The sequence below is a fragment of the Dermacentor andersoni genome, chromosome 5 (assembly GCF_023375885.2).
Source record: "Dermacentor andersoni chromosome 5, qqDerAnde1_hic_scaffold, whole genome shotgun sequence".
NCBI classification, from domain to species: Eukaryota; Metazoa; Arthropoda; class Arachnida; order Ixodida; family Ixodidae; genus Dermacentor; species Dermacentor andersoni.
In genome coordinates, this window is record NC_092818.1 from 177,303,349 (window position 1) to 177,315,697 (window position 12,349).

Here is a 12,349-nt window from a genome sequence, read left to right on the forward strand (position 1 = left end):
TTCGGGGCGAAATTCACATACTGATACTTGAACCTTCATTTTCTCATCTAATAATCAAACTATTTCTTTGAAATGACTGCCTGCAGGGTTCTCAAACAATGCTTCATTAGTCTAAACTGATTTATTGTTTCGCTTTAGTGTCCCTTTAACATATCTTGGGTATATAACGCATTTACTGGCAGCTGTATTATCTAATAATATTAAGCACAGCTCTCAAGTCATGTTTTCTTGAAGGCAACTATACAAAGAATACGTATTAACAAATAAATATGCTCCCGTTTTGATTCCAATAATTTAGGGCAGGACGAATAGCTTTGGGAAAGCGTCAAGGCTTGCGCGCTCGCAAAAGACGAGCTGCGAATGCAGTACTGCTCTGTAAACAAGTAAAAAATTTAATACGAAGGCAAATCAGAAAGTCTTTGCCTCTGTTTTGTATCAGCCAAGAAAAGGTACATGCAGGTAATTAGTATGCGTACTATTCAACGTACCAAATGCATTATTTTTCCGCACAATTCCTACACCGGTTCAGAAATCTGTTACATCGCAGAACTAAATTTGAGATACCCCTGTGTCACGTTGTCGTCAGTAAGCGAAGCTACGCACGCGGCCTCCCCGAACGCTCATTGTCATACAAGTTTTCACGCGTCCTTTCGCGAACTCGCATCACCACCTCACACTTCTTAAAGCGAAACACCTTTCCCCCATACGTGGGCTGCTGCACATAGAATAAAGGCTGCATTTCATTGTGGATTTCGATGGGCGTTCGTCCCTTGCTCCATAGAAAACGAATCACACTTCGTTGCTCGTGCGCCGAGGACGTGTGAAGCACAACGGCCATCTTCAACCACAGAGTTTCATACATGTTTCCTTCCTATATATGGTTTTATGTATAGTAAACTTCATGCAATAATTCAACAACGGACAGTAGCGCTACAGTGCACTAGTACATAACTTGTAAACTGCAACAGCGCCATAGGTAGCGCCGTGCCGCGGAGCTACCGACCTTTCTCGCACCGGCCGAGGTCCACCGATGGGAATAGATATGTTGACTTCGTATTTACAGTCGTCATTTGGCTTAAAAAAATAGGGGCAAAGACTTTCTGATTCGCCATTGTATGTAGATATTGTTACGTGTAGCTGATGTACAAGTCTATTTACACTATATTTACACGTAGACCAACGGTGGCAAAGATGGCGACGCTATATCAAGCGGGCACACGTCGTCTTCTTTCTCCTCAATGCAGCCACACTGTGGCGGCTGTTCCGTACCATCACCCCCGGCGGTAGAAGCACCTTCCCGGTGCTTAATCTATACATCAGCGGTGAAAGGTGTGCGCCGTGCGGTATGGTTTCAGTCTCGCCACGTGAACGATGTCACTTGCAGCTGACGATGACGATGACGCTGAGAGGTCGGCGGGGACGATTTCATACGTGACATCGGTCACTTGTCGCACCACACGGTATGGGCCAGTGTAGCGCGACAGCAGCTTTTCGGAAAGGCCCACACGTCGAGTGAGTGACCAGAGAAGCACCAGAGAACCCGGAGAAAAGTGCACGTCGCGATGGTGGCAATCATAGAGGCGTCTCTGATGCTCCTGTGAGGCCTCGAGACTGGTGCGGGCGAGCTGGCGTGCGTGGTCGGTGAGTGCGATCGCGTCGCGGGCGTATTCAGTGGCGGAACGTGTGGTCGAGGGCAGCAAAGTGTCCAAGGGCAACGCGGGTTCTCGGCCATATAGGAGATAAAATGGTGAATAGCCGGCGGTGTCGTGACGCGATGAATTATACGCGAACGTCACATATGGTAAGTGAAGATCCCAGTCGTGGTGGTCGGTCGCAACCTACTTCGAAAGCATGTCGGTGATGGTGCGGTTGAGGCGCTCCGTGAGGCCGTTGGTCTGTGGGTGGTAGGTCGTGCTAAACTTGTGCTTTGTCGAGCAGGAGCGGAGGATGTCCTCGACGACTGCCGAGAGAAAGCTGCGGCCACGGTCAGTGAGTAATTGGCGCAGAGCACCGTGCACTAAAATCATGTCTTAGAGAAGGAAGTCAACAACGTCAGTAGCACAACTTGTCGGAGGGCTCTGGTGATTGCGTGCCGCGTAGCATAATCAGTAGCGACGGCGACCCATTTATTTCCGGAGCCCGAGAGAGGAGATGGTCCAAGAAGGTCTAGACCAACACGGAAAAAGGTTTCAGGTGGGATGTCGATCGGCTGGAGACATCCAGCTGGAAGTGTGGAGGGCTTCTTCCGGCGCTGACAGGGTTCACAAGCGGCAAAGTAGCGCCGCACGCAGCGGGCGAGACCCGGCCAAAAGAATCGGCGGCGTACGCTTTCGCATGTGCGCGAGACGCCCAAGTGTCCAGCCAAGGGAGCGTCGTGAAGTTGGTGGAGGACAGTCGAACGCAGGTGTAATGGAATGACGAGCAGAAAGTAAAGGCCGTGTGGATCGAAGTTGCGGCGGTATGTCTCCTCCTTCAGGAGAAACATCCGGAGAGAGGCGTCGCCAGGAGTCCAGACCGTCGATGCGAGCTCGTAATGAAGGATCGCGGCGTTGCTCGTTGTCGATTTGAAGCAACTGGGACACAGAGAAAACGCAAGCGATGGCGTCCGCATCAGCCGGTTCGTCGACGGTGTAGCGAGACAAACAATCGGCATCCTGGTGCAAGCGTCCCGTCTTATATACCACGGAGAAGGTATATTCTTTGTTGGAATCTCAGCGCTGACGCCCGTTGCAATTGGACCGCTGGCACGAGTTGTTGCAACTGGGTCGCAAGCCCCAAGGGTAGCGTTGGCCTGGCGGCCTGGGGCACAACTGGAAGCATCCGAAGGTCCTGGCAAAGCATGAGTCGACTGGTAACAGAACAACTTGTTTATTCTAGCATCGCAAAAGAGCGGCCGGTCAGGTCGACCGAAGTGGAGAGACGGGAGAGCACGTAACTCAACGGAAGAAATCGGAGCCTCTCTCTTGGCGTCCGGGGGCAGCTGCTCTTATACTCTCGGAGCTGAGGGCAAGAAGGAACGCCACAGAACACCTATACAAACTTAGAGAAGGGAAACTGTACCTTCCACATTGCTACGGAAATAAGCATAGCGGTGGCGTCGTGAACTAAAGTATGTGACCACAGGTGGCGCTGTACAACAGGAAACGTTACAGCAGTTACATAGAGCAGTTACATAGAGAACAAATAGGGGTGTATGCGGTTACAGAAACGCACCTTAGAGACTCAGAAGAGCCGCCAGTTATTGAGAATTATGTATGGGAAGGGTGCAACAGAACTAAGTCGGAAAGAAAGGGAGGGGGAGTCGGAATGCTCATCCATCAGGGAGCCAAATGGAAAAGAGTAAATTCACAATGTCAAGAGCATCTTTGGTTATCAGGTACAATGAGTGGGAAAGAAACTTGGCTTGGAGTTACGTATTTGTGGACCGGAATAAATTGCACAGAGAAGAATAAAGAGTTAGTGGAATGCATAAGCGCTGATATTAGGGGTTTCGGGAATGGTGCTGAGATAGTCCTATTAGGTGACATGAATGCCCACATACAGGATTTAGATGGCTATACCGACAATAACGGGAAGTCAATGCTAGACCTTTGCGAGCAACATAACCTCGTGATCGTGAATACAGGGCCTAAGTGTGAAGGACAGATCACGTGGGAAGTGGGAAACCGGCAATCGACCATTGATTACTGTCTGATGACAGAAGGAATTCATGATAAGTTGAGAGAAATGGTCATCGATGAGGAAGGGTTTAGCAGCATAGGGAGTGACCATAAACGCATCATTTTGAAAATGCGATATGTAGTTGGGAAAGAGAGCAACGAAAGCAAAATGGCCAGTCCAAATTTGAACGCTGAACAAATAGCAAATATAGTCACTAGAGCGGAGGAAGAAATTGGCAAGTCGCCAAGTAAGGGGTGGGAATATGGTGAGCTTCTAAGTGTAGTAACGACAGAAATACGGAAAGAGAAACAACATGTTCATTGGAAAGGAAAAAAGAAACCGAAAAGCTGGTGGAACAAGGAGATACGAGAAGCCATCGCCGAACGACAGAAAGCATCTCGAGAGCACAGGCAGGCAAAGAAGGCGCAGTTGCCACAGGATGAAGTAACCAGTAAATGGGAAATATACCGGGAGAAAAAGTCTATGGTTCAAATACTGGTGCAAACAAAATTAAAAGGTGAAAGTGAACGTTGGTTGTCAGAAATACGTGAGAAAAAGAAGGCCGCACCTAGAATATTTTGGAATCAAATAAAATTATTAGGCAGGAAGGCAACAACAATACAACAACATATCCTAGACGAAGACGAAAACAGACTGGAAGGAGAAGCAGCAATAAATTACATCCAAAAAGTAACAGCCGAATCTTTCCAAGGCAAGGACAAGGTTGTACTTGAGGAAAAAAAGAGCATGAAAGAGACCCAAGGGGGAAAGGAGCTAGTGCTTACAAATTTAAACTGGAAGAAAGCGGAAGAGAAAATTCCTAAGCGCACAGCCACAGGGCTAGACGAGGTTCCCGTTAGGCTGATAAATGAACTGGGACCAAAAAGTAAGGAAGCTCTCGTGAAAGCAGTTGAAAAAACTTTAAAAGATAGACGAATACCAGACAGTTGGCGACAAAGTAGAATGAATTTAATTTATAAAGGTAAGGGGGAGAAAGACAGAATTCACTCGTATAGACCGTTGACCATTACATCGGTAATATACAGGCTAGCAATGCAGGCAATCAAATTAAAGCTTCAAGCATGGGCAGAAAATAATGGCATTTTGGGAGAGCTTCAGAATGGCTTTAGAATAGGTAGGCGTTTGGATGATAACTTGTTTGTTCTTACTCAGTGTATTGAAATATCAAAAGCAGAAAGCAGACCGTTGTATGTGGCCTTTTTGGACATTACAGGAGCATACGACAACGTAGACCGCAGCATTTTGTGGGATATTCTGGAAGGGGAAGGCTTAGGTAACGATTGTATACAGCTTTTGAGAGAGATTTACCTAGAAAATACTGTTTGCGTTGAATGGGAAGGGATGAGGAGCGCGGAGAAAGTTCATATCAACAAGGGACTGAGGCAGGGGTGCCCTTTATCCCCGCTGCTGTTTATGATGTACATGGTGAGGATGGAGAGGGCGCTAGAAGGAAGTAATATCGGGTTTAATCTCTCATACAAACAGGCAGGTACAGTAATAGAGCAGCAACTCCCAGGTTTATTTTATGCGGACGACATTGTGTTGCTCGCAAACAAGCAAAGTGATTTGCAACGTCTGGCTAATATCTGTGGACAGGAAGGCAACAATTTAGGTTTGAAATTTAGTGTTAGAAAATCAGGTGTTATTGTATTCAATGAAAACAGTGAACAGACAGTGGAGATACAGGGCCAAGAAATACCTCGGGTAACAGAATATAAATACCTTGGTATATGGATAAACGAAGGCAACGGATATATGGAAACACAGGAAAAAACCATAACAGTCAAGGGGAAGAGAAATGCAGCCATAATGAAGCACAGAGCGCTATGGGGATACAATAGGTACGAGGTCCTCCGAGGTATGTGGAAAGGGGTAATGGTTCCAGGACTTACTTTTGGAAATGCGGTTGTTTGCTTTAAATCAGGGGTACAATCAGGACTCGACGGGAACCAAAGGTCAGTGGGTCGCCTCGCATTGGGCGCGCACGGGAAGACTACAAATGAAGCTGTGCAAGGGGATATGGGCTGGACTAGTTTTGAAGTGAGGGAAGCTCGCAGTAAAATTGAGTATGAAGAACGGCTGAGGAATATGGAGGAAAGTAAATGGGCTGGGAGAGTGTTCAGGTATCTGTACAGGCAAAACATTGATTCACAGTGGAGGAAAAGAACTAGGAAGCTTACCAGCAAGTATGTGGCCTGTGGGGTGGGCAACACAGCAACAAAGGTCAAGCGGAAAGTCAGAGAGGCTGAATTAATCTCATGGGTGGCGGCAATGGAAAAGAAACCTGCCATGAGTAACTACTTAAGGGGAAAAAACGAAATTAGGAAAGAAACCATTTATGATAACTCAAAGGGAAGCTCATTACTTTTCGAAGCGAGATCGGGATGCCTTAGAACACGCACCTATAAAGCGAGATATAAGAAGGAAGAAGAAGCATGTGCTTGCTGCGGTAAAGCTAGGGAAACGACGGAGCATATTTTATTAGAATGTGAAGACGTCTATCCAGCGGTCGATTTAGGCACTGGCCTCCTTGACGCCCTTGGGTTCAGCGGGAGCAGTGGTAAAGCAAACAGGTCCGCAATAGACATCAGTAAGAGGCGATTGGAGGATTGGTGGAAGAAAAGTAGGGAAACGACAAAAGACGGAGACGTACAAAAGCACAGTTCGCAATAGGGTATCAGAAAATTTGGACGTGGTAGTTCATAGTGGGGTTTTTTGTTTTTTCATTGGTTAACCTAGGTAGGATATTAAGCAGCATAGTAGCAAGAGCTTGGTGGCGCAAGCCACCGCCCCGTTCCAAAGGGGACGCTCATAACATCCATCCATCCATCCATCCATCCATCCATCCGTTGATTATCATAATGAATGCGGCGGAGGTTGAAGGAGTACGCTTGAAGGTACGTTTTTATGCCGTTTTCCTCCTAGCGCGCGGAGGGGGTAGGGCCTCTCCTTAGTTTCCTTCCTCCGTGTAGGGAAACGACAAAAGACGGAGACGTACAAAAACACAGTTCGCAATAGGGGATCAGAAAATTTGGACGTGTTAGTTCATAGTGTTTTTTTCTTTTCTTTTTTAATTGGTTAACCTAGGTAGGATATCAGGCAGCATAGTAGCAAGAGCTTGGTGGCGCAACCCACCGCCCCGTTCCAAAGGGGACGCTCATAACATCCATCCATCCATCGGAAACGGGGTTTTGCACACGCGTTACCAGGTGTTCTGTGGCTTTACTGGGTTTCTGGCTGCTGCGCCTCGATCGTGCCATAGAGAAAGAAAAAGACTTCTTTTTCTTTCTCTATGATCGTGCTCCCGCCAGTTTAGTTGCTGTGTAGCAAGCGTAGCGCCTACATATTTATGTAGGCGCTACGTTTACCACACAGCAACCAAACTGGCGGGAGCACGATCGAGGCGCAGCAGAATACATGTAGCGCTGAGTCATATCGAGTTAAGGCACACTCTGAACTGACTTTTAAGGGCATCCCGAGCGGTTTTTCGTTTATTACGCCGCCGTTACCCTGAGTTAAATTGTGCCGCCGCGCTCCAGCTGTTGCATTTCGTGTAGGGCTACTGACAGAATGCGGTTTCCAGGTGGCACGATGGCCTTGACTGGAATAAACGCACACGACACCAAAGATTGAGTAAGCCTGAAAATATTTTATTTGCATTTTACAAGTACAACAAAAAGCACACGTCTACGCATCCACACAAACGCGGTTACATAGTCAAGAACATAGTTAAGAAATGGCTCATTAATAAGGGTAGCACAAACGCACAAGAAAGAAGACCTAAGCTACAAAACGTACGGTCGGCTGCTAAGTATAATAATTTCCCTGTCACCGCGTGTCACTTTTATACATCATCTTTACTGCACTACCAGGCCGGGTAGTTTGGCGGAAAGAACGCAACAGCTTATAGGGCCGTCAGCTGCCTCTTCCTTACGGGTGTCATAATTTTCCTAATCTCCGCATCAACGTCGTGCAAGTTCGCATACAGGTATCTGTATCTGAACCATATGTGCCAGCTTGATACACGTGTAGTGAAATTATGATAACCACTGCGTCTTATCAAACGTATTGGTTTTGCAAATGCGCATTACAGCTGACGGAACGACATACTGTAAGTGAAGTACAAGAGAACAAGGACAAAAGGAGGATACAACACTTGAAGGAATGAAGGATTAGTAGGCATACAGCAAACAAGCGATGACGGAGAACACACAATGATGCATCGGGTGTTCTGTGACATCGGTTTGCGTACTTACGGTGTTAGGGAGATCAACGGCATACAAACGTACCTTCAAGCGTACTCCTTCAACCTCCGCCGCATTCATTATGATAATCAACGCCTAAACAAAATAAGGCACTATTCTTTGCCAAGAGTAGACCTTTTTACAGCAAGTCTATGTAATGACTCGCAGACGAAACCAGCATGCTTTCGAAAATGTTTTACCGCCGTAGTATTCGAACGCCAACGGCCAGGAAACGCATCGATACCAATAGGCTGTCGGCTGTCGGTGGTTAATCGAGCACAAAAAACTTGACGCTATGACTAAAAAGCAGCTTCAACAATCAAATTTAAAAAAATCAACTGCCTATTTGCCTGAGGTAAAAAAGCATCCTTAGACACCTCGATTGTTCATGTCAATTGTTTGTGTAAATTAAAAAAAATCAGCATGTTCAGCGCCCCTAGCAGAGAAAGCACAAATCAAAGTATTCGACCAAATTACAATAGCTCCACTTGCGCGCTTACGCTAAAACGCGCCTCGATTGATTTTTCGCCCTCTGTGGCCATTTGTTGAACTTGAGAGTGTGCGGGGCCTGGGAACGCCTCGTCAGAGGCGCACGTGATGCGGGGCACGGGCAGGCTGAGAGACATGTTGAGACGAGTGTAGTGACGCATCCGCCGAGCCGGCGCCGGTCAGACCTCCTCGCTTCACACTTGGGGAGCTCCTCTCCCCGGCTGCCGCGCTTTGACATGCGTGGGCACCACCATGCACACACACACACACACGCACACTTGAAGACACGTGGCACTGAAACATGCCTGGACGCGCGTGGCGGGGAGGCGTATCGGCGGCGCTGAACGGGCCAATATGTCCGCCGCTTTGAACGAAGCCCCGGCGTCCGTTGCATCCGCGCCGGCTATGGGGAACCAGCGCTGGATAGGCGGCGCGTCGAAAAGAGTGCGTTGCACGCCGTCCTGGCGACGAAACGCGGCATATTCCAGCCACACAACCAGACGACACACACATACGCAGGCGTATTATAGTTCGTATGTTTCCGTTTTCGCGCCGCTTCAAGTGGAGTTTTTGTAAAGAAGCTAGCGCCATCAAGTGAAGAAATGACGAAAGAAGCTTTTTAAGCTTTATACATTTTTCACAGTGGGTCGCGGCGAGCACGTGCGTTTCTTTAACGGTTGCGTCGTGTATCGATGCCATGCTTGCGTGGCTGCCTGCCTCGCAAATCTAGCAGTTATGGCTCCGGTCGTGCTGCGCTATGGTTTCGTAAGTATTAGTTGGCCTGAAGATATTCCATATTTCTCTGGCTAGACATAAAAAATTCTGATGTTACTTCGCCACAGCAGTCAATGGAGAAGAAAGCTTTATCGCATCAGCTGACTCGCGCAAGCAAAGGTTTGAGTGCTCGGCTGCTTGATCCGTAACAATCCTGGCTACATTTAGCACTAATTACATTAATTTGCCGGATGCATCTCAGCGCCGAGTCCTCATCCGCATGCGCATTTTTATAAACACATAGGTGGCTTAGTCGCGCGTGCGCCGGCACTATGCGCATACAACTCGTATTACAATTAAGGCAGCTTCCCTCCCACATAATTCTTGGCAATGAATGGATAATTTTTACCTTTCGTATCGTTCACTTGGTGCGGTGGCGTTGGAAGGGGCTTGGCGGTGGCATTGCGAAGGAAAAATGGTACATATGCCGGATGGTGCATGCTATTGCTCATTTTGGTTCCGACGAAATACCGACAGCAGATTCTGCTGTTTGGTACTGTCTGCCATGGCTGACCGTCTTCACTATCGAATAAACCAAGGATACACGCGAAATCTGATTTAGAAACCAGCCCGACACCGCTTGATAGGGCGACAAGACGGGAGCTTACTCCGCTCGCCTGACTGCTTGGATCCAACGCCGCCTCCGTTCTTGATCGTAGGGTTTAGATGGAAAGACGCAGAAGGATACATCCTCCCTCATCCCGACTTAGTTGTGGCACTTGTATACGCAACAGTATCGCCGGCGCCCTTTTGTTTTCCTTCGACTTTAAGGGCTCGATGATGCTCATATCGAAGTCGGGCGTCCTTCGGCGTTTCTTGAGCGCAGCGCACAGAGAAGGCCTCGTTCTCACGTTCAGGTTCACACAGGACACTGCAAAGTGACTTCGGGAGAGTTGCCATTTTTCTCTCGTTCCCAGCAAGCGTTAGAACTACGCCGAAACTCAACCGCTCAGTCAGCAAGCACGACACAACCCTCACTAAGCCCTGCCAGGCTCTTTCCCCTTTTATACTACTGCCTATAGTTCCTTACAGTAGTCTAGCAGCACTCAGAACGCGTCCACAAATTGGAAAATTGCACTAGAAAGCACGTCATCACTTTGAAACACTAAACCAAAGCAATATGTTAAAAATCCTGCCTCAGGAAGAAAAACATCAGTAACAAATAACTTTGAGGCTGATTCTTACGTTAGGGGCTTCGACTTAAGCCATCGGCGTTACCGTTGAGACTCTCCTTTTTGTAACGCACCTCAAAGAAATGTTGTTGCAAAGCGAGGCTCCAGCGCAGGAGGCGGCCATTTGTGGAAGAGATGGTCTGCAGCCATTGGAGAGGGCAGTGATTCGTCTCGAAGCATGCGAAGCGGAGATCGCAGCGAGCGACCGTACACTAGCTCAGCTGGCGAAAACCCCGTAGCCGCATGCGGCGCGGTCTTTAATGCAAACATCACCCCAGGCAGACACAGCTCCCAGTCAGTTTGTTGTTCAAAATACAATGCTCTCAACACGCGCTTCATGACGGAGTGGAGCTTCTCAACGGAATTCGACTGTGGGTGGTACACTGAGCTGTGTAACAGCTTTACCCCGCACCTTTCGAGAAAGGCTGTCGTCAAAGCGCTCGTAAACACCGTGCCCTGATCTGACTGGATTTCCGCAGGAAAACCAACTCGCATAGATGACACTGCGGCCTCCGTCTCAAGCGCTCCGAAAGGTCCTTCAATAAGCACTTTTGCTACGGGCAGACACACGCTATGAGCTTCCACGGCTTGCTTGATCCATGCGCACTCGCCCGTGAACATATCGGGTTCTACGTAAGAGGGGTGAACTACATCCATTGTAGCTGCGGAATCACGAAGCACTCGGCACTCTTTCCCGTTTACGAGGAGGTCTCGCATGTAAGGCTCGAGAAGCTTCATGTTCTCGTCAGTGCTGCATAATGACAAAACCACGACTTTTGTTTTTGTCTCTGGACACTGCGCCGAAAAGTCACCCGGCTTCTGACACGTATAACACACGCGCGCTTGCCTCATCTCGAACCGCTTTCTGCGTTCGGCTTCGGCTGCCGCCGTCTCCTTACGTTCGGTCGGACTGCTTTCACTCGCATCCGCACTACGTGTGTCCCCCCTTGCTCTCATGGGTGTGAACTTCGGCCTCTCAAACTCGGAGCCAAATTCACCCTTTTGACCGTCCTTAGCTCCGCGAGCCCGACGCGTCACAAACTCCTCGGCTAGCTCGGCGGCTTTAGCCACCGTACTAACGTCTGGCCTATCCAAGACCCAGTACCGCACGTTCTCAGGTAACAGACTATAAAACTGTTCCAGCCCGAAACACTGCAGAACTTTCTCGTGGTCACCAAACGCTCTCTCTTCTTTGAGCCACTCCTGCATGTTTGACATTAGCCTGTAGGCAAACTCAGTATATGACTCACTTCTGCCTTTCTCATTTTCCCGAAACTTCCGACGGAAAGCCTCCGCTGACAGCCTGTACTTTTTTAGCAGACTCGATTTCACTTTGTCGAAATCCTCTGCCTCCTCTCTCTTTAAGCGAGCGACTACGTCGGCCGCCTCGCCGGGTAACAAAGTGAGCAAGCGCTGTGGCCACGTTTCCCGAGAGAACCCCTGCTTCTCGCACGTTCGCTCAAAGTTAACCAGGAACAAACCAATGTCCTCTCCAAGCTTAAACGGCCGCATCAGGTCAGTCATTTTGAACGATACTCGTTCTCCTGCACCGTGTGCCTGACTTCCATTACGAGCGCGTTCCATCTCTACCTCGAGACGCTTCATTTCCAAAGCGTGTTGACGGTCGCGCTCTTTTTCTTGTTGCTCTCGCTCTTTCTGTTCTTTAAGTTCCTGTCTTTTTGCCGTCTCCCTCTCCTCAATGGTCTCAAGGCATTCCGACAGCTCGTCATCCTCAGCTAACTCAAGAATAGCCCTCGCCATGCTCAGCAATGCCAACTTCCGGCTTCACTTTCGCTTCACAAAGAGTGACGTCAGGGCCTCTCCCGAGTTTCCTTCCTCCGTGCGCGGCGCATACTTCACAGGCCCCGCCTTAATTTTTTTCTCTCGCTTTTTCTCGGCGCTACGCACTTCCACCGACGCCGTCGCGCGCGAGCTGTTTCGTTCGCGCAGCGCACGATTTTGCCCGCTGTGCAGAAGGAAACATAACTA